Here is a 21,620-nt window from a genome sequence, read left to right as displayed (position 1 = left end):
AATGTAAAATATAGTTCTTGTAGCAAAATTCAGACTAAGATTTGATTTACAGGAAAAATCTAATTGATTTAAGAATTCTTAGATAAAGTATTCTTTACTTTTAAAACAAAAATTTAAGATAATAATTGCACATGATAATTTCAAAAAAATCAGAAATTCCAAAAATGAAAAAAATCAAAAACTTAAAAAATTAGAAAATAATTACAACTAAAAAAATCCTTAAATTATAAAAAAAACATTTTTTATCATTTTTAAATAAAGATATTGCATAGATGCTAGCTCGCACACTTTGGAACAGTCTTCGCCTTCAGTAACGAACTGATTTTTTTTCTGTGATATATATTTAAGCTTTCCTATCTTCCTTCTCTTTTCATAGTAATAGTAGCAGTTATTTTAGAAAGTTTTTTCTGCTCTCGCTTATTCGAAATTTACGGAATTTATTTCATCAAATGATTGTATCTGAATTAATTTGTAGCTGTAAGAATCTCCAAAACTCTGCATCCGGTAATAAGTTAAGCATATTGTATTCTGATTAGTACAACAAATAAACATGAATTGAAAATAAAGATATTCAAAAAATAATTTTCAATCATTTTAATAAGTTATGTTTTAATAATCTTAATTTTTTGATGTTTCGAATATTGGTATGTTTGAATTCTAGTGCAGACTAAGATTAGATATACAGGATAAAACTAATCGATTTATGAATTCTTATATAAAGTTTTCTTTATTTTTAATTTAGCAAGGTTTCGTATATATAAAATTTCTAAACCATAAAATGTGCAGGATTTTATTCCCAGAGTCAAGATATTGCTTGAACAAACATCGATTTTAATAAATGATTACAATCCTAAATTATTAAACATGATTAGATCCCAGAAATAGAAAAAAAGGATTTCATTTGTGTGTTTTTTTGTTTTGCTTAGAAATATTCAGAGAGTCTTTTCTAGAACCACCACAGCCAATTTACATTATTTTTCCCCTTTATCTTGTAAAATCATATTGGTTATCAAAACTTATTTTAAAAATTAATATAGTTTTGACAGTTATTTCAAAATAAATAAATAAATGAATTGAAGATTTTAATTTGTTAATCGTGTTCGCATTTACAATTTTTATCGTACATTTTATTTTATTTCGAGAAGATGTGTCTCAGGAACTAATAGATCAATCTCAAATGGTTCTGAGTTTTTACACGATAAGAACAATACAAGTTTTGCTTGATGTTGCTGTTATATCATTTTCATTGAAATACTTGTACACTATTTTCAATAAATTGGATGATGTTAATTTTTGTGTTTTAACGAAATATGCACTTTAAAGCTTACTGTGGATTTATTTTTTTTATCGATAAAAAATGAATGATTTCTATGAATTCATAGACTTTTAAATATTTTGAATCTGGATATTTTTAATAATGAGCAATTCTCTACAAAACCGGCCGATTTCGATCATTTTTATTTTTTGTATTTTTTGATTTGGCTCAAACTTTGTGGGGGCCTTCCCTATGACCAAAGAAGCCATTTGGCATCATTAGTTTGTCCATATAAATTTCCATACAAATTTGGCAGCTGTTCATACAAAAATGGTACGTAAAAATTCGAAAATCTGTAACTTTTGAAGGAATTTTTTGATCAATTTGGTGTCTTCGGCAAAGTTGTAGGTATTGTTAAGGACTATTTAGAAAAAAAAATAGGTACACGGAAAAAAAAATTTCCCGATTTTTTTATTAACTTTTTTTTCACAAAAACTCAAATTCCCAAAATACGTATTTTTTGATTTTCGAGATTTTTTGATATGTTTTAGGGGACAAAAATCCGCAACTTTTGAGCTATAGAGAAACATGGTCAAAAAATCTGCCGCCGAGTTATGATTTTTTGAAAAACTGGTGATTTTTGGAAAAAATCGAAATTTCATACATAAAATTTTTTTGACCTCATTTTTTAATGCAAAATTGAATTTGCAATCGAAAAGTACTTTACAGATTTTTTGATAAAGGGCTCCGTTTTCAAGATATAGCCACCGAAAGTTTGATTTTAGCGAAATATTTGCAGTTTTTCAATTTTTAAAAATAGTGACCATGAGTGACCATTTCTAAAAATATTTTTTTGGAAAAGTTCAGAAAATTTGCTATAAAATTGTCTAAGAGACATTGAAGATTGGACCTCTGGTTGCTGAGATACAGCGGCTTAAAGAAAAAGAAACACGAAAATTGAAGTTTTCTAAGTCTCACCCAAACAGCCCACCATTTTCTAATGACGATATCTCAGCAATTAATGGTCCGATTTTCAATGTTAATACATGAAACATTCGTGAAATTTTCCGATCTTTTCGAAAAAAATATTTTGAAAAAAAATAAATCAATACTAGCATTTTTAATGGGCATAATTTTCAATGTTTGGCCCTTTTAAAATGTTAGTCTTGATTTAATTTTTTTCAAAATATTTTTTTCGAAAAGATCGGAAAATTTCACGAATTTTTCATGTATCAACATTGAAAATCGGACCATTAATTGCTGAGATATCGTCATTAGAAAATGGTGGGCTGTTTGGGTGAGACTTAGAAAACTTCAATTTTCGTGTTTCTTTTTCTTTAAGCCGCTGTATCTCAGCAACCAGAGGTCCAATCTTCAATGTCTCTTAGAAAATTTTATAGCAAATTTTCTGAACTTTTCCAAAAAAATATTTTTAGAAATGGTCACTCATGGTCACTATTTTTAAAAATTGAAAAACTGCAAATATTTCGCTAAAATCAAACTTTCGGTGGCTATATCTTGAAAACGGAGCCCTTTATCAAAAAATCTGTGAAGTACTTTTCGATTGCAAATTCAATTTTGCATTAAAAAATGAGGTCAAAAAAATTTTATGTATGAAATTTCGATTTTTTCCAAAAATCACCAGTTTTTCAAAAAATCATAACTCGGCGGCAGATTTTTTGACCATGTTTCTCTATAGCTCAAAAGTTGCGGATTTTTGTCCCCTAAAACATATCAAAAAATCTCGAAAATCAAAAAATACGTATTTTGGGAATTTGAGTTTTTGTGAAAAAAAAGTTAATAAAAAAATCGGGAAATTTTTTTTCCGTGTACCTATTTTTTTCTAAATAGTCCTTAACAATACCTACAACTTTGCCGAAGACACCAAATTGATCAAAAAATTCCTTCAAAAGTTACAGATTTTCGAATATTTACGTACCATTTTTGTATGAACAGCTGCCAAATTTGTATGGAAATTTATATGGACAAACTAATGATGTAAAATGGCTTCTTTGGTCATAGGGAAGGCCCCCACAAAGTTTGAGCCAAATCAAAAAATACAAATAAAATCCATTTCCGGTTTTGGTAGAGAATTGCTCTAATGTCTTCTTGATACTCCGTTTATTCGATCAGAAAATTTTATTTTAATTAAATATTTTTTTTTTTTTAACTTCGAAGATAAGCAGCACTGCAACGATAGATTGAAATTTTATTAAAAAATTAACTTTAGAATTAAGATCTGATTAAATTTTTTTGTCATGTTTTCAAATGTTATTTTTGCTTAAATTCTGGACCAATTTTTCAGAGTACAATGAGTAATAAATTTGAAAATGGCGTTTAGTCGGAATATTAAAGTTAAACATGAATCGTTTTAATGTTTGATGCAATCGAGGAAAATTTTAACGGTTACATATGCATTTAAAAATGGTTACATATGGGTCATTCCTTCCCAAGTGACCACGCGTCCAACATCGACCTTCACCAATTCTGCTCATATTTGGCATGGGGGTTGTTTTTTCCCCAAAAACAAAGAATCCAAAGTTTGGTGACATTTGGTCCACCCCCGCGCCCGTGGCACCCTCCTCTTTTTCTGAGATTTTTGAAAAACCTCATTTTTAAAATGCATTTTGCTAAGAGAAAAGTTTACAAAACGTGAACTTTTGGGTATGCATATTTGAAGATTTTTTGACGTAGGATCGAATGGCGTACTCAAAATTTACGTACAGTGTTGCCAGATATGAAAATTTTTCGCTTTAAGTTTTAAAATGCTTTTTTAACCCTTTGGACGAGCACTTACGGGAAAACTGACAATTGCATTCGATTGCTGAGAGTTTTTTACATTAAATTCAATCAAAACCTCAGGGTAAAATGAATATTTCTTGAGATATCACATTTTTAAGTTGGAAAGCTCTGTATTGCACAGCAAATGTTTTACTTAACCATCAATTTTCAACAGTACATTGCGTGAGAGCATAGTTGGCCTTGAAAATTGAATATTCTTTTTTTCAATTTCTTAACGGAAGCAAGTGAATGTCCCAACATTGACTGGAACGAACTGGTTTCACCAGAGATGGATCGTTGATCGCTCAGCTGGTGATTGGCGCGGCTACCTGCCGGCCGGATCGAAACGAATGCGCCGTAGTTGCGCTGACCGAAGAACTGAGATTATCTCGAGCGAAAGCACCGAAATGGAGCTGAGCGAAAGGCTCGCAGATGAGCAAGCAGTTGTAAACTGCACACTGTTGCTGCTGCTGAGGACCCTGACCGAGTTAACAGAAAAGCCGCTAAGTTTCTTAACGAATGAAGGTACTTAACTGGCGACTGCGGTGGGACGGCAGTTCCGACCCGTCCGATCGAAACAGCGCCGTCCCTAGTGCTTTGCGGCTGGATCCTCGTCTCTGCAATGGCGCGCAGAGTTGCTGACGGCAGAGCAGATGTAGCGGCTGCTCGCTGAGCTGACGAAGGCAAGGTCTGTGCCTCCGATCCGATGAGCTGCTGTAGTTGCAGCTGCGGGGAGACGACTGAACCCCGAACTCGACCCGACCGTGATCGTGTTGCTGTGGTCTGGATGCTCGCTAACGAGTAAAAGTTCTGTTGAAATGCCGGCGGATTGCCGCCGTCTGCAGTCGGATGTCTCGCTGAGTTCTTCTCCGGTGCACCAGGAGAAGACTTCACTCGAATCGCCGTGTGCGCTGAACGACGTTACCACCGGGCCCTGGTGGATGGTCATTAACACGGCTGAAGTGTCCGTCGAGCTGCATCTCCGAGTTCTGAACGGGAATACCTTGCGCGGTAGTCGAGCGCGTTGCGCGCTCGCTGGTTCGCGACAAACAGAGCAGTGTGTTTGGCTGATGAGTTGCCAGCTTGGAGTACCTGGGGTGTTGTACGGCTGAGCAACTGAATGTTAAAGTAAATTAACAGGTACTTAACTTGGGTTGCTTTTGGGACGGCTGTCTGACCCGTCCGATCACGACGCGCCGCCCCGAAAGGCTTTACTGCTGGCAACCTCCAATCAGCGTGTGACATGCTGATGTCTGCGGCGACGTGGCTGATCTCTGCCGACGAACTGTGCTGCAAACGCCGACTGCTGCGCTGGCTGAACTGCAACATCAGCGAACTTCGTCGCCGAACCGAACTGCTGCTCCAACATCACCGAAACAGCCACACCAAGGCCTGCCGATGCACTGCTACACGTCTGTGCCGAACAGCTGTCGTGAGATGCAACGCAAAGTGCATCGCTGCACGCAGATTCTGCCAAAAACATTCCGGGCTGAACACTGACACCCGCTGTGAACGCCCTTGGCGACGTCCCTGTGTTTTTCTGCTGACGGGGTGCAGTGAACAGCAAAACACACTGCAGTCGATCGGGTGTGTGTTTGTGTGCGGGTGAGTTTTTCTTCACTGGGTTTGTCAAAACTTCACTAGCAACGATTCGTTGCACTGGCACCGAACCGGACCATTCTTCAAATTGGTCGGATTATTATTGCACTGCACTTTTTTCGTCGGTAAGAATATTTCACAGTCCGTACAAACTGCATTTTCTCCGGCAGCCCACAACACGCACCGATTCTTCACGGTCTCGGTGCGACCTATTGGGCGCCATCGCGATACACTTTTTTTGCACAGGTACACCGAACACAACTGAACTGTCCTTTTATGATCGATTTGCAGGCACCAGGGGAACCGGAACCTTACGGATCCGGTTCGAAGGACCAAAATATGTTTGCGCACAAACTAGCGTCAGAATCCTGGTGCCATGCAAAATCGGATCTTTTTTGTAATTCAGAACTCGCGGGTTATACAGAAAACATTTATTCTCAAAGTCGTCAGGTTTATTCGCGGTCAGTTATTTGGACGGACTTAATAGTGGACTGTAAACACTAATCGTAGTAAAAACTGTGTCTGAAAAGGTATGAACTGGTCACCCGCATAAACGAGAACCTTAAAAAAACTTTTTGTTAAATGGTTTTCTTACCATTTCAGAAATCGTAACCACTATTAGAAAAATGGTAGGAAAACCTTTAAAATACCATATCGGAAATGGTACCATACCATTTTTCATAAAGTTCGACCATCTGAGATGAGGGTGGTTAGCAACGCCCGCATAAACGAGAACCTTAAAAAAACTTTGTGTTAAATGGTTTTCTCACCATTTCAGAGATCGTAACCACTATTTGAAAAATGGTAGGAAAACCTTAAAAATACCATATCGGAAATGGTACCCTACCATTTTTCATAAAGTTCGACCATCTGAATTGAGGGTGGTTAGCAACGGTAACCTTAAAAATTCCCGAACAACGTTTCGTCAAATTACCATTTGTGTAATGGTAAAAATAAAGTTAATTTTCGCGTAAAAGCGACCTTTTTTCCCCGGTTTTTACTGTTTGAAAAGTGGTTTTTAAATAGTATTTTAAGGTTTTTCTTACAATTTTTAACCTTGCGTCTACTATTTTAGAAAGGGTTTGTAAATGTTTTTTAAAGATTTTTCTTGCTATTTTTACCTACGGCTACTATTTTGGAAATAGTTTCCATATGGTTATTTAAGGTTTATCCTACATTTTTTCCCAGTTTAACTATTTCAGAAATAGTTTTCAAATGGTAAATTAAAGTTTATCATACAAATTTACTACTTTTTGAGAAATAGTTTTGAAATAGTTTTTGAAAGTTTTTCTTACATTTTTTACCTACCTATTTTTTACAGAATTGTTCACTTTTTGACGGATGGTTCACAACAATAATTTTCGGCTTTAATTCTAGTTGATTGCCGATTCTGTTCGGTTGATCATACTTCCAAAGTCGTCCAAACCTGAAAGAATAAGAAAAAAATCACAAAGTATCGAGTAGAATGTAACATTCAAATGTGTGTACTTATCTGATGATTCAAATGATTTCCTTGATTAATACCAATCTTGCGTTCGCTTCGATTTTGTTTTGTTGGTCGGCTGCTGCCAAGATCTCTTTTGATTGCCGATCGAATCCTCCAGCACCAGCTGTTCCGTTGTTTCAAGTTCTCCACGGCGCTGAAATGATCAAAAAGAAAAATGTGAATAAAGTATCTGGTAAATGAAATGATTTGTTTGAAAATTATACCTGCGCACAAAACGTAAACAACGACCAGCCGCACAAACGTATCACTTCAGACTGTTTTTGCCTGCGCTGTGCGCTTGCCTGCCCCTGCACTAGCGCAGGTAACGAGCGTAGCGAGAGAAGAGAAACGAGAGAGCGCGCAAGTAAGATTATTAATACTCTGGCTTGCGCGCTCTCTCATTTTTTTCTCTTGCTACGCACGATACTTGCTCTCGCAATTCGACGCCAACATTTCAAAAAGCATCATGTACAAACCATGCGTTTTGAGAAAAACGCATTTGAATGTTGAGCATCCATTTTCAATTCCCATTTTAATATAAAAGCAAAATGAGATGTTCTAATAATAACAAACGATGAAAAACGTTGCTTTTATTGATACTTGATCATCCAAATTCAATAAAACATTATTTCCGTCGTTTTATTTAAGAAAAACAAACATAACTCCTTTTGAAATCACCAACGTCGATATCACCCTGCTGTCATTGAGGGGGGCGCTTTGTTATGATTCGTTTTTCTTCGCCGAATGTACATGGCGCTTTGTTCATGTTGCTTTTTTTTCGTCACGAGGTTTATGTAGCCTTTTGTTTGACAGGTTGACAGGACTATATAAACAGGGACTGCTGATGGCAGAGATTTTGTTTATGTTACTTTATTTAAAATCATGATTAAACAGACTTTACTGAAGTAACTTTTGCTCATTTTTGGTGGAGAGGTAGCTTATTAGGAGTACTTTCAGAATATGTAATAAACCAGAAAGTGTCAAAATGTACATGATGCCTTTTGAAATGTTACCGTCGAATTATGCGTTAAATCCAAAATTATTATTTTAATTGAACATTTTGTTCAATTTGTTTTCCTTTTTGGTTGATATAGATTCTGTCAATAAAAATTGGTAAACTCCGGATTGGCTTATTTCTTTGGCAGCTCGAAATGGGGGTAAAATCCAGGGCCAAGTAAGTCAAGCAGAAAAAGTGCAACGGGATCTTGCTCAACTTCTTGATCGAATGGGTCAAGTAGTAGAATTAGAGATCCTAAATAGGGAGACTGGACGAAGTGAATTTGACGTACCCAAATAGACGCGAGTTTGACGTATCCAAACGAGCATTTGCCTTTACGCCCAGCAAAACTTATCAGTGTTGCCAAGCTCAAAACATACGTTGCCAGATCGATTTAGCAAGCTTAGACCAGTCTCCCTATTTAGGGTCTCTAAGTAGAATGGCAACCTCTTGATCGAATGGCAACATCTTGGGGTCCGACTCCGGCTTGATTTCCGGTGTTTCTGGTTCTGGGCGTTGGGATGTTAAGGAAGGCCAACGATACCCGGTACCTTCAGCTTGCGCATCAGCGAAATCACCTTGAAGGCACGCACTTTCTTCACCATGATCTGAACACGCGAACCGAAGAACAAAACAAAACACAAAACCGTAATGAAGATCTGTCAGTGTGAACTTTCCAAAAATCGCGTGAAGAAGGTGAGCCATAAGAAGATCTGTAGATAGTGTGAAAAGTCTGCAAGTACTGTCGATTGCACAAAAAATTTTAATGTTGAAAAGCCGACGACACGCCAAGCCACTCGCTTCCAAAAAGTGGGCACCAAATCGGCCTACCCATCCGGTTCCTTTGGAACTGGAAACGTCAAACTGGAACATTCCTCAAAATGTGTTGTTTCTGGCAGCATTCCTCTTTTTGACGTTATGAAAGTCATTTGGTTTCTATGGTTTCTATCAGATTTTTTTTCCAAACAAGGAGAGTCGCGAGAATCTTGCTGGTTCCAGAAAACAACTACGGTGGACATTCCTGCGATACGAAACCCCTGCGGATGTTGCCCTTCTTCTTGTAGAGCTTTGCACCTTGGCTGAGGTGGCCGTGCAAGTGACAGGGAGTGTTAAAGATGTGGCGGAAAATAAAAAGGAGCGCGAAAGGTCTAGAGGGCCACGTGTACTGTTCGTTGTGGTCTACTCGGAGTCACCCAAAGTGTCAACAAATCTGTAAGTGTCCATAACTTCCGAACCCGAATCAACTGAACGGTCTCTTATCGCAAGTCCCATTTTCCAGACCAGTCAACGCAGCAGAACACCGATCCTAGCTGTTATGGGCCTGGTTCTTAAATGTCGTGTGATTGTGTGAATGAAAATACGACTGTGCGTCTTTATAATTCATGCTGTTCAAGGGTAGCCAATCTAAACCGTTTCTTCGTTTATTCCAGCTTCATGATCAAATCACATCGGTCGCAATCTGCATCATATTACGGGATACGTGCATGCACTCTGAGTTGGACGATCACCAGACGCAACAGGACTTTGTGGCCCGACTGATGGCCTACAATCTGCAAACGCGCATCACCGTATTCTTCAGCGCCGCCCTGAAAAACGTCCTCGTTAGACTTTCTGCATTGGGCATGGCAGTGATCAAGGTGTTCATTCCATGGCTGCGCTAATGAGACCGAAGCGAAGTTAATCCGAAAGGCTGCTGCCATCGTTGCGGTCAACAAAATTATCGCCGGCCGTATTCATGCGATGCAGCAGGGGATGTTCACCTGCGCTGCGATATTTGTCTAACGTTGTCAATAAAAGTTTATTTGAAAGCAAATCTAAGCTATTGCACCAAACCACTTCTTTGAATATTCTAAAAAGATTACAACTTAGGATTCGAAAAAACAGGTTTCTTAAAAACCCTCCTTCCCCCAACATAGTTCAAATCCACATAAAAAAATAGATGGCACCCAAATCTCGTTGCTCCTGTCCCACCTGTTTCAGCAGCAGCGGCTCGTCCTGAAAAAAAAAACATGTCTTTCGTAACACCTCGGCCACAACACCCCTAACGAAGCCGTCCAACGGCAGACTTGTCCATGATCCAGTGGACAGCAACAGTTACGATTACGGCCAAGCACGTTACAAATGCTGAGCAGAACGGACTTGGAGAGAGGGTCAACCGCGATGCCGTGGAACGTGCTCGATGCATGCTGTACGAAACGGATCTGCCAAACCCGTTTTGGGCAGAGGTTGTGGCCGGTCTACAGGTCCCCGACATGACTCCGGAGGAAGCGTTGTCAGGTCGCAAGCCGGACTTGTCACACGTACGAGTGTTCGACACGACCGCGATGGCCCACGTACCGAAGCAGAAGCGCGACGACGACGACCAACGCAACCGCGAGGCCCGATGATTCTGCCGCTGCGCCCCCATCGTGTTCTTATCAAAGATCAGTTCTGGAAGATTTGTTCAAGCACCAAAAAGCTCTGGCTCGAGACGACGCCTAACACTGGAAACAGTTCATGAAAGAGGAGTACGGAGCCCTTATCTTAAACGGAACGTGGGAGCTGTGCGATCTACCAGAAGGACGTTCGGCGATCAAGTGCAAGTGAGTGTACAAGGTAAAGCTAGACGTGAACGGAAATATCGACCGATACAAAGCGAGGCTGATCATCAAAGGATACTCGCAGCGAACGGGGGTAGATTAAGAAAAGACCTACGCCCCGGTCGTTCGCTGCGATATCCTGATCTTCTCGAACTGTGACCGCTGGAAGACGGAGATCAAGGCTCAACTCAGTCGGGATTTCACAATGAAGGACATTGGACATGCGAAGTATGTTCTGGGAATCCGGGTAAGCCGGATCAAGGACAAGATTGCCCTGGACCAGGAAAAGGACGTGGAAGCGATGTTGGGTCGGGAATTAGTTGAAATCCGGATTGATTCCAAGAGGCGGATTTTCACTCTTCCGCGGCTCAATTCGTCGGCTACATGCTCGAGGTTGATTTTCCGCTGGGACAGGTTCCAGCATTTACACGAGGAATTCCGACTCGATCAAGATCCAATCTGGTTCACTAGGTCGGGTTGGAAGAAATATCATAATTAATTGTAGTCAAGCACCAACATTTTCTAATGCAAAAGGAATCTTCCCGATGGTTATAAAAAACCGAAAAAGTAACTTCTTTCTCCTTGGCCAAGCTACGATGAAGCTAGGCAAACATAACAAAACGCGAATCGGCAAACCCCAGGCACCGATCACTGTCCAGAAGAAATCCAAAAACGATTCCAGCTCCGATGACCTCCGCCGTAAACGTAGAGAAACCAGCAGCTGCACGGACAACGAAGGAAAAATCAACGAGATTTCCAAAAACAAACCGAGTTCTGTCATCAAGGTACACTGTAACTGAAAATCGCAGTTTGCTGTGTTCGTTTTCGCACTTTTTCATACGATTTTTTCAGTTCAACTACGATTACACTTTTTTGTGTTATCGCAGTCGAACTAAAAAAATCGTATGAAAAAGTGCGAAAACGAACTCAGCAAAGTGCGATTTTCAGTTACAGTGTAAATATTTATATCCAAACAGTGTTGCGAGATTATTTTATGTTGGGCAAAAACCGAGGGGTCTCTCATTTTACCATAACTTTGACGACTCACGGTGATTTCACGGGATTGGGGATTTCAGGGGTGGGACCGCTTTTTAATCAGGTTTTTCCTCCGAGTGTCTTGTCGTGTCGTCGGCCTTAATCAATGGAGATATTTTTAGACTTTGAATAACAAAAAAGTGATAACATAAACACAATTGTATGAAATCTTTTACGATTTTTGCTTTAAAATTTTACAAATTGAAGTTGAATAAAGAAGAAAAGTTTTTTGTCCATCTGTTGAATTTATGTTTAAAGAATTCATTAAATAAAACCTACAAAAATCTAAATTAAATAACAGTATTAATTTTGTATTTGTGAAAAAAATGGTAACTATTTTTTAAATGATAATCATTTCATTTAATATGGTGCTCGCGTATCAAGGTTTACCATTTTAACTTCAAAATATCCTTATGATTTATGGTAACCATTTCAAGAAACATCCGTAAATAGTTTTTTAATGTTATCAAAAAAAACTTTTTACCATTACAAACTTTGAAATAACTATAACAAGTATGGTAACCATTTGAGGAATAGTCATCAGGGTCCGCAATTTGAACCATTTGAACTTTTAAATTACCTTATGATTAAGGGTAACCATTTGAGAAAACATTCGCAAACAGTTTTTTAAAGTTTTCAAGAAAATTGTTGACCATTATAAACATTAAAATAACTTTATTACGTATGGTTACCATTTGACAAATAGGAATCAAGGTCCGCCAAATAACATTATTACAAATGGTGACCATATCTCATAAGGTTTTTTTAAGTTCCACACTGCAATCGATATAGTTTTCGTTTATCCGGGCGGTAACCTTAAAAATCTCCGAACAACGTTTCGTCAGATTACCATTTGTGTAATGGTAAAAATAAAGTTAATTTTCGCGTGGAAGCGACCTTTTTCCTCCGGTTTTAACTGTTTCAGAAATGGTTTTTAATTGGTATTTTAAGGTTTTTTTTTAAATTTTTAATCTTGCTGCTCCTGCTTTACAAATGGTTCGTAAATGGTTTTTAAGGGTTTTTCTTGCTATTTTTACCGAGCGCTACTATTTTAGAAATAGTTTTCACATAGTTTTTAATAGTTTTTCTAGCATTTTTTACCTACCTAATTTTTACAGAATTGTTCACTTTTTGACGGATGGTTCACAACAATAATATTAAAACTTTTTTGGCTTTAACTCTTGTTGATTGCCGATTCTGTTTGGTTGATCATACTGCCAAAGTCGTCCAAACCTGAAAAAATAAGAAACAAAAATCACAAAGTATCGAGTAGAATGTAACATTCAAATATGTGTACTTAGCTGATGATTCAAATGATTTCCTTGATTAATGCCAATCGTGCGTTCGCTTCGATTTTGTTTTGTCGGTCGGCTGCCGCCAAGATCTCTGTTGATTGCCGATCGAATCCTCCCGCACCAGCTGTTCCGTTGTTTCAAGTTCTCCACGGCGCTGAAATGATCAACAAGAAAAATGTAAACAAAGTATCTGGTAAATCAAATGATTTGTTTGAAAATTATACCTGCGAACAAAACGTAGACAACAACCAGCCGCACAAACGTTTCACTTCAGACTGTTTTTGCCTGCGCCAGCCTGCAACGAGTGCAGGTAACGAGCATAGCGAGAGAAGAGAAACGAGAGAGCGCGCAAAGCAGAGTAATAATACTCTGTCTGGCGCGCTCTTTCGTTTCTCTTCTCTCGCTACGCTCGTTACCTGCTCTCGCAAATATGCCGTAAATCCAAAATTATCAACTGTTGAAAAATGATTCGCTCATACAATTGAAATAAAGTAACAATTATCACAAACATGATATGCTTAAAATTGCATCGTCAACGAAACTCAAAGGAATTGTAGCGCATCAAAGGAACCGACATTTTCGAGCCTTTTTGTTCTTGAGCTCCTCAGTTTGTTTTCTTTTTTTGTAGGTTTAGATTCTGTCAATTAAAATTGGCAAACTTCGGATTGGCTTTCTTTGGCAGCTCAAATGTGGGTAAAATTCAGGGGCAAGTAAGCCAAATGATGTCCACATAACTTGGTGTATAGTGAATGACTTTACCATATGGTTCACAAAATCTCCGCCAAAGTTGTAATTCTTCGCTTTTATCAGCCCCACCATCGTTGAGTAGATCGTACACTTTTCCGGCAACTTAGTCAGACAAAATCTTGTTCCGGAAGTTGCCCAAATCCGACTCCAGCACAAACCCAAACCCTTATGAAGCTACAGACAAAAAAGTTTGATTCTTTCATTTGAAAACAAAACATAGTCAAATTTGGTAAACGCTTTTTGCAAATTCTAACTATTTTTAAAATGGGTATTTAATGTTTCTATATGGTAATCGTTAATCAATATGAACCATTTGAACTTAAAAATCACCTTATGATTTAGGGTAACCATTTGAGTAAACATCCTCAAATAGTTTTTTGAAGTCATCAAGAAAATTGTTTACCATTACAAACATTAAAATAACTCTATTACTTATGGTGACCATTTGACAAATAGTTATCAAGGTCCGCCAAATAACATTAATTCAAATGGTGACCATAACTCATAAGGTTTTTTTAAGTTCCACACTACAATCGATATAGTTTTCGTTTATCCGGGCAGTAGTACGGTTCGCAGAGCAATGACCAACCGCTAGTCGGTTCCTGCTGGCCAAAGTTACTTAATTTGAACAGTAGAACTCCAGGCACTCACTGGATGTTCTGTTTCTGTTTGTATTTGTTATGCTGACTGTTTTTGTGTTGCTGTACTAGAGCATAATCTGCACTGGCTCACAAAATCTGTTCTGACCTGATCTGGGCGCGATCATACTTTAAATACTTTAAATACTTTAAATGCTTTAAATACTTTAAATACTTTAAATACTTTAAATACTTTAAATACTTTAAATACTTTAAATACTTTAAATACTTTAAATACTTTAAATACTTTAAATACTTTAAATACTTTAAATACTTTAAATACTTTAAATACTTTAAATACTTTAAATACTTTAAATACTTTAAATACTTTAAATACTTTAAATACTTTAAATACTTTAAATACTTTAAATACTTTAAATACTTTAAATACTTTAAATACTTTAAATACTTTAAATACTTTAAATACTTTAAATACTTTAAATACTTTAAATACTTTAAATACTTTAAATACTTTAAATACTTTAAATACTTTAAATACTTTAAATACTTTAAATACTTTAAATACTTTAAATACTTTAAATACTTTAAATACTTTAAATACTTTAAATACTTTAAATACTTTAAATACTTTAAATACTTTAAATACTTTAAATACTTTAAATACTTTAAATACTTTAAATACTTTAAATACTTTAAATACTTTAAATACTTTAAATACTTTAAATACTTTAAATACTTTAAATACTTTAAATACTTTAAATACTTTAAATACTTTAAATACTTTAAATACTTTAAATACTTTAAATACTTTAAATACTTTAAATACTTTAAATACTTTAAATACTTTAAATACTTTAAATACTTTAAATACTTTAAATACTTTAAATACTTTAAATACTTTAAATACTTTAAATACTTTAAATACTTTAAATACTTTAAATACTTTAAATACTTTAAATACTTTAAATACTTTAAATACTTTAAATACTTTTTATACTTGAAATACTTTAATAAAACTTATTTATACTTTTAATACTTTCTATACTTTTATACTTTTTATAAGTTTTACACTTGTTATTCTTTTTATACTTTTTATACGTTTTATACTTTTAATACTTTTAATACTTTTAATACTTTTAATACTTTTAATACTTTTAATACTTTTAATACTTTTAATACTTTTAATACTTTTAATACTTTTAATACTTTTAATACTTTTAATACTTTTAATACTTTTAATACTTTTAATACTTTTAATACTTTTAATACTTTTAATACTTTTAATACTTTTAATACTTTTAATACTTTTAATACTTTTAATACTTTTAATACTTTTAATACTTTTAATACTTTTAATACTTTTATTACTTTTAATACTTTGAATACTTTGAATACATTGAATACTTTGAATACTTTTAATACTTTTAATACATTTAACCCTCTTCTGCCCAAATTTTTTTTTTCAAAATATTTATTTTTCCCGTGATTATGAGGTCATTTTGAGCAACTTTTGTTGTTACGGACGGTAACGCCGTCCCACAAGAAGCGCCGCGTACGATTGCACGAGCGCCACGACGATCGGGGAAAGAACTGCTCGGTGACAGGTCGGCCGTACGTCCGTGACGGTTTGAGAAAATCTGGAACGTCATCAAAACGAACAGCATTCAAGCAGCGAAAAGTTAATTCGATTTAGCTCTTTTCTTACATTTAAATAATCTTGTATTTAGTTTAAATTATCATTGAATTCACTCGAGAGTTGTAAGTAGGGATTGCAATGAATTGGGGCATAAATATATCCCAAATGTATTATTTCAGCGGGCGATAAAGTCGGGATCAAAACGTTGGCCAAGTAGTTGCTGTTCATTTGGAGGTTATCTAACGTGAGTTAGCACATGCGAATTATTAAGATACTAGCTAGTTAAAACTTATAACTAAGAAGAACATGCAAATTAAACTTAAAACTATTATCACAGGCTTCGCGGTGCTGGTACACAAAGGGTGTCGACTCAGTTGCCAAGACTAGAGTAGCAGACCAATGTAAGTGAATTTTTGTAACATTCGGCTCATTTCTTTAATAAATTTATTCAGCTTTTAGCGTGTCAAACTGCTGAAAAGAACTGCGTTTTCTCTCGCAACATTTGTTCTACGAAAAACTTTACTTCTCTTGTTTTATGTTTTTCTTGTTTTATTTTTAATATTTTAATTTGCATTTATCTTTTTTAGTTTATGTTTGTTTTGGTAGTATTTGGCCTATTTCACCACCTAATATAATTACATTTTGCCTATCTAATTTTTTCATGTTTTTACAGTCACTTTTTCAATTTGTTGCATGTTTTTCACATTTTCTGCTATAGAATGGCACCATCATCATTTAAATTGCAAAAAAATGCGTAGAGGCATAGTCTGGGACACTACAAAAATTACTGCATACTTCTTTTGCCTTTCTTACAAAAGAAAGGTTTAAGGTTTGCTTTTGGAAAAACGCTTTTTTCAGAAATCTAAAAAAATTCGTGCACGGCGAGGATTCGTCCCAGGAAAAAATCCTATTACTAAATTGAAGGTTTAGATGCGCTCTTTCGATTGAATTTTGGCCCGAAACCCGGAACTCAAAGTCTGATTTTTGAGAGCTCTTTTTCTGAAATACATGGCCGATGTCTGTATCCGCTCTTAAAAATTTGTGTCTTCCATCACTGGAAAACCGCTCGTAAAACCCACAATTTTTAAAAGCCAGACCTGTAGCCGTGGGGTCGGAGACGAACATTTTATTTTTCGATTCACAATTTTCGACCAGTAAATGTGGTCAAAGCCATTTTTGGAGGTATTTTTGGACTATTTTTTTCAGATAACACTATCAAATTTAAAGAATTCAGTTTCAAACAAAAAGCCACTCGAAAACATGCGCCATAAACTGTTTGGGCCCAAATTTTGAAGCTTTTCCAAAATGTATTTCCAGAGATATAGCGATTTTAGTGTTTTTCGTCTTATTTTTACCCTATTTTTTCCTATTAAATTTTTGGATTTATACAAAATCATATACTGAACATCAAATTCAAAGTCCCAGCCCATTCTCGAACGAAAGCATTTGGTATGAATTGTATTCGAGTAAATTTTGGTATTGATCAGACGGTTGGTTCAAAAGTTATAGCTGTATGATTTTTCTTTATATACAGAGTAAATTTCTCAAAAAAGGTAAGGGGTCATTCAGAATAATTCTCCCCAAGGATTTATTTGTAATTTCACTTAAATTTATCTTTCTAACTGAGTGTTCACGACTCGATCAAACTTCTCAGCAAATTTTACATCTTCCGCACTTTTAGTTGAGAGCGTTTGACTTTTTGCCTTTCTTACAAAAGAAAGGTTTAAGGTTTGCTTTTGGAAAAACGCTTTTTTCAGAAATCTAAAAAAATTCGTGCACGGCGAGGATTCGTCCCGGGAAAAAATCCTATTACTAAATTGAAGGTTTAGATGCGCTCTTTCGATTGAATTTTGGCCCGAAACCCGGAACTCAAAGTCTGAGCCCGTGGGAGTCGCTCAACCTGCATTCCTGTCACACATGAGGTCTGCACAGCTGATTCCACGTAGATTTTTCCCGCCAGTAATGACATGAAACGCTGACAAACGGAATATGTGCCAAAATCATAAGTGGGTTTTAACATATGAAGGGTAATCATCGTGAACTGGAACTGCCGGTCGTTAGCCCGGGTAAAGTGGAAACGTTGAGATGATTGTTGTCCTCTGCTGAGCAATTCTCTGAGATTTCGGTCATTCGATTTTTTTTGTATTTTTTAATCTGGCTGAAACTTTTTTGGTGCCTTCGGTATGCCCAAAGAAGCCATTTTGCATCATTAGTTTGTCCAAATAATTTTCCATACAAATTTGGCAGCTGTCCATACAAAAATGATATGTGAAAATTCAAAAATCTGTATCTTTTGAAGGAATTTTTTGATCGATTTGGTGTCTTCGGCAAAGTTGTAGGTATGGATATGGACTACACTGAAAAAAAATGATACACGGTAAAAAAAATTTTGGTGATTTTTAATTTAACTTTTTGTCACTAAAACTTGATTTGCAAAAAAACACTATTTTTAATTTTTTTTATTTTTTGATATGTTTTGGAGGACATAAAATGCCAACTTTTCAGAAATTTCCAGAATGGGCAAAAAATCTTTGACCGAGTTATGATTTTTTGAATCAATACAGATTTTTTAAAAAAATCGAAATATTGGTCGCAAAAATTTTTCAACTTCATTTTTCGATGTAAAATCGAATTTGCAATCAAAAAGTACTTTAGTGAATTTTTGATAAAGTGCACCGTTTTCAAGTTATAACCATTTTTAGGAAACTTTTTTGAAAATAGTCGCAGTTATTCATTTTTTAAAAATAGTGCCCATGTTTGCCCACCTTTGAAAAAAATATTTTTGAAAAGCTGAGAATATTCTCTATATTTTGCTTTTTTGGACTTTGTTGATACGACCCTTAGTTGCTGAGATATTGCCATGCAAAGGTAAAAAAACAGGAAAATTGATGTTTTCTAAGTCTCACCCAAACAACCCACCATTTTCTAATGTCGATATCTCAGCAACTATAGGTCGGATTTACAATGTTAAAACATGAAACATTCGTGAAATTTTCCGATCTCTTCGAAAAAAATATTTTCAAAAATTTAAAATCAAGACTAACATTTCAAACGGGCCAAACATTCAATATTACGGCCATTTGAAATGTTAGTCTTGAATTTAAATTTTTGAAAATATTTTTTTCGAAGAGATCGGAAAATTTCACGAATGTTTCATGTTTTAACATTGTAAATCGGACCTATAGTTGCTGAGATATCGACATTAGAAAATGGTGGGTTGTTTGGGTGAGACTTAGAAAACATCAATTTTCCTGTTTTTTTACCTTTGCATGGCAATATCTCAGCAACTAAGGGTCGTATCAACAAAGTCCAAAAGAGCAAAATATAGAGAATATTCTCAGCTTTTCAAAAATATTTTTTTCAAAGGTGGGCAAACATGGGCACTATTTTTAAAAAATGAATAACTGCGACTATTTTCAAAAAAGTTTCCTAAAAATGGTTATAACTTGAAAACGGTGCACTTTATCAAAAATTCACTAAAGTACTTTTTGATTGCAAATTCGATTTTACATCGAAAAATGAAGTTGAAAAATTTTTGCGACCAATATTTCGATTTTTTTAAAAAATCTGTATTGATTCAAAAAATCATAACTCGGTCAAAGATTTTTTGCCCATTCTGGAAATTTCTGAAAAGTTGGCATTTTATGTCCTCTAAAACATATCAAAAAATAAAAAAAATTAAAAATAGTGTTTTTTTGCAAATCAAGTTTTAGTGACAAAAAGTTAAATTAAAAATCACCAAAATTTTTTTTACCGTGTATCATTTTTTTTCAGTGTAGTCCATATCCATACCTACAACTTTGCCGAAGACACCAAATCGATCAAAAAATTCCTTCAAAAGATACAGATTTTTGAATTTTCACATATCATTTTTGTATGGACAGCTGCCAAATTTGTATGGAAAATTATATGGACAAACTAATGATGCAAAATGGCTTCTTTGAGCATACCGAAGGCACCAAAAAAGTTTCAGCCGGATTAAAAAATACAAAAATTAAAATTAAAGAAAAAAGACCGATTCCGTAGAGAACTGCTCTGCTCTCATCTCGCAAAAAGCCATACAGAGAACCACGTCCCATTCAACCGGCTCCGTGGCTTAATGGTTACGGTTTCTGTCTCCCAAGCAGAAGGTAAAGGGATAAAATCCCGGTCGGTACCTTTGAAATTTGGAATCAGGAATTTGAATATGAATAAAAACTAAAATGAATCAGGTGGGATTCGAACTCACACCTTTGGATTGGTGGTGGTCTGGGACGCTAAGCAGTCAGCCATCAGAAGGTTTACACTCTAGCAGTGAATTGATCCGTAGTGTTGAAACATGTTATCTCTTCTTCTCATATTATTAAATACGCGCTGATCCCTGATTTGCCTGAGGGGAATGGAAGTCTAAATATAGATCGAGTTTCCTTCAGATGCTTGCTTCTATGTTTAGGCGGGGCCAAACAATGCCCAGCGACCTCGGAATTGGACCGCAAGGAGCTCTGTCATTCTGAAACGGGTCGTTGGAAGCAGCGCGAGGGCTATCACCACCTAATACCCGGGACTGAGATAAGCTGTATCAGCATTCGGCATGTACACAGACTGATACAAATTATACTTTCCCATAATTTCGCTACCGGTTAGCGGGTATTGGATTGGACCACACACACACACACACACCCGGAACTCAAAGTCTGATTTTTGAGAGCTCTTTTTCTGAAATACATGGCCGATGTCTGTATCCGCTCTTAAAAATTTGTGTCTTCCATCACTGGAAAACCGCTCGTAAAACCCACAATTTTTAAAAGCCAGATCTGTAGCCGTGGGGTCGGAGACGAACATTTTATTTTTCCATTCACAATTTTCGACCAGTAAATGTGGTCAAAGCCATTTTTGGAGGTATTTTTGGACTATTTTTTTTTAGATAACACTATCAAATTTAAAGAATTCAGTTTCAAACAAAAAGCCATTCGAAAACATGCGCCATAAACTGTTTGGGCCCAAATTTTGAAGCTTTTCCAAAATGTATTTCCAGAGATATAGCGATTTTAGTGTTTTTCGTCTTATTTTTACCCTATTTTTTCCTATTAAATTTTTGGATTTATACAAAATCATATACTGAACATCAAATTCGAAGTCCCGGCTCGTTCTCGGTCGAAAGCTCGACAAGTCGTCAAGTCGAAGCTTCAACGCCAGCGCTTCAACGCCAGCGCTTCAACGCCAGCGCTTCAACGCCAGCGCTTCAACGCCAGCGCTTCAACGCCAGCGCTTCAACGCCAGCGCTTCAACGCCAGCGCTTCAACGCCAGCGCTTCAACGCCAGCGCTTCAACGCCAGCGCTTCAACGCCAGCGCTTCAACGCCAGCGCTTCAACGCCAGCGCTTCAACGCCAGCGCTTCAACGCCAGCGCTTTTACGCTTGCGCGTGTTACGCTGCGCGTGAAAGTGTTCTTTCTGGCTTCTCATAATTGATCGACAAAGTGCAATAGCGATACATATTTTTTTAAGTTAATCATAGACTAACTTTATAGACTGAGTACCCTTTATTTTTTTTTTAATAATGTCAATCCAATATGTTTTTCTTAATTAAATTTAAATGTCTTGCGACAAATAATGTACTTCTGAAACTAAAAA

General features: G+C 36.1%; 1 pseudogene; it reads left to right on the top strand.

The window, feature by feature from the left end:
• The window catches only part of LOC120430364 (40S ribosomal protein SA-like), a 142,480-nt pseudogene that overhangs the window by 94,011 nt on the left and 26,849 nt on the right, over positions 1 to 21,620 (top strand).

The sequence above is a fragment of the Culex pipiens genome, chromosome 1, assembly GCF_016801865.2.
Source record: "Culex pipiens pallens isolate TS chromosome 1, TS_CPP_V2, whole genome shotgun sequence".
NCBI classification, from domain to species: domain Eukaryota; kingdom Metazoa; phylum Arthropoda; class Insecta; order Diptera; family Culicidae; genus Culex; species Culex pipiens.
The sequence above is the reverse complement of the archived record's forward strand: the minus strand, read 5'-3'. Positions and strand labels throughout refer to the sequence as shown.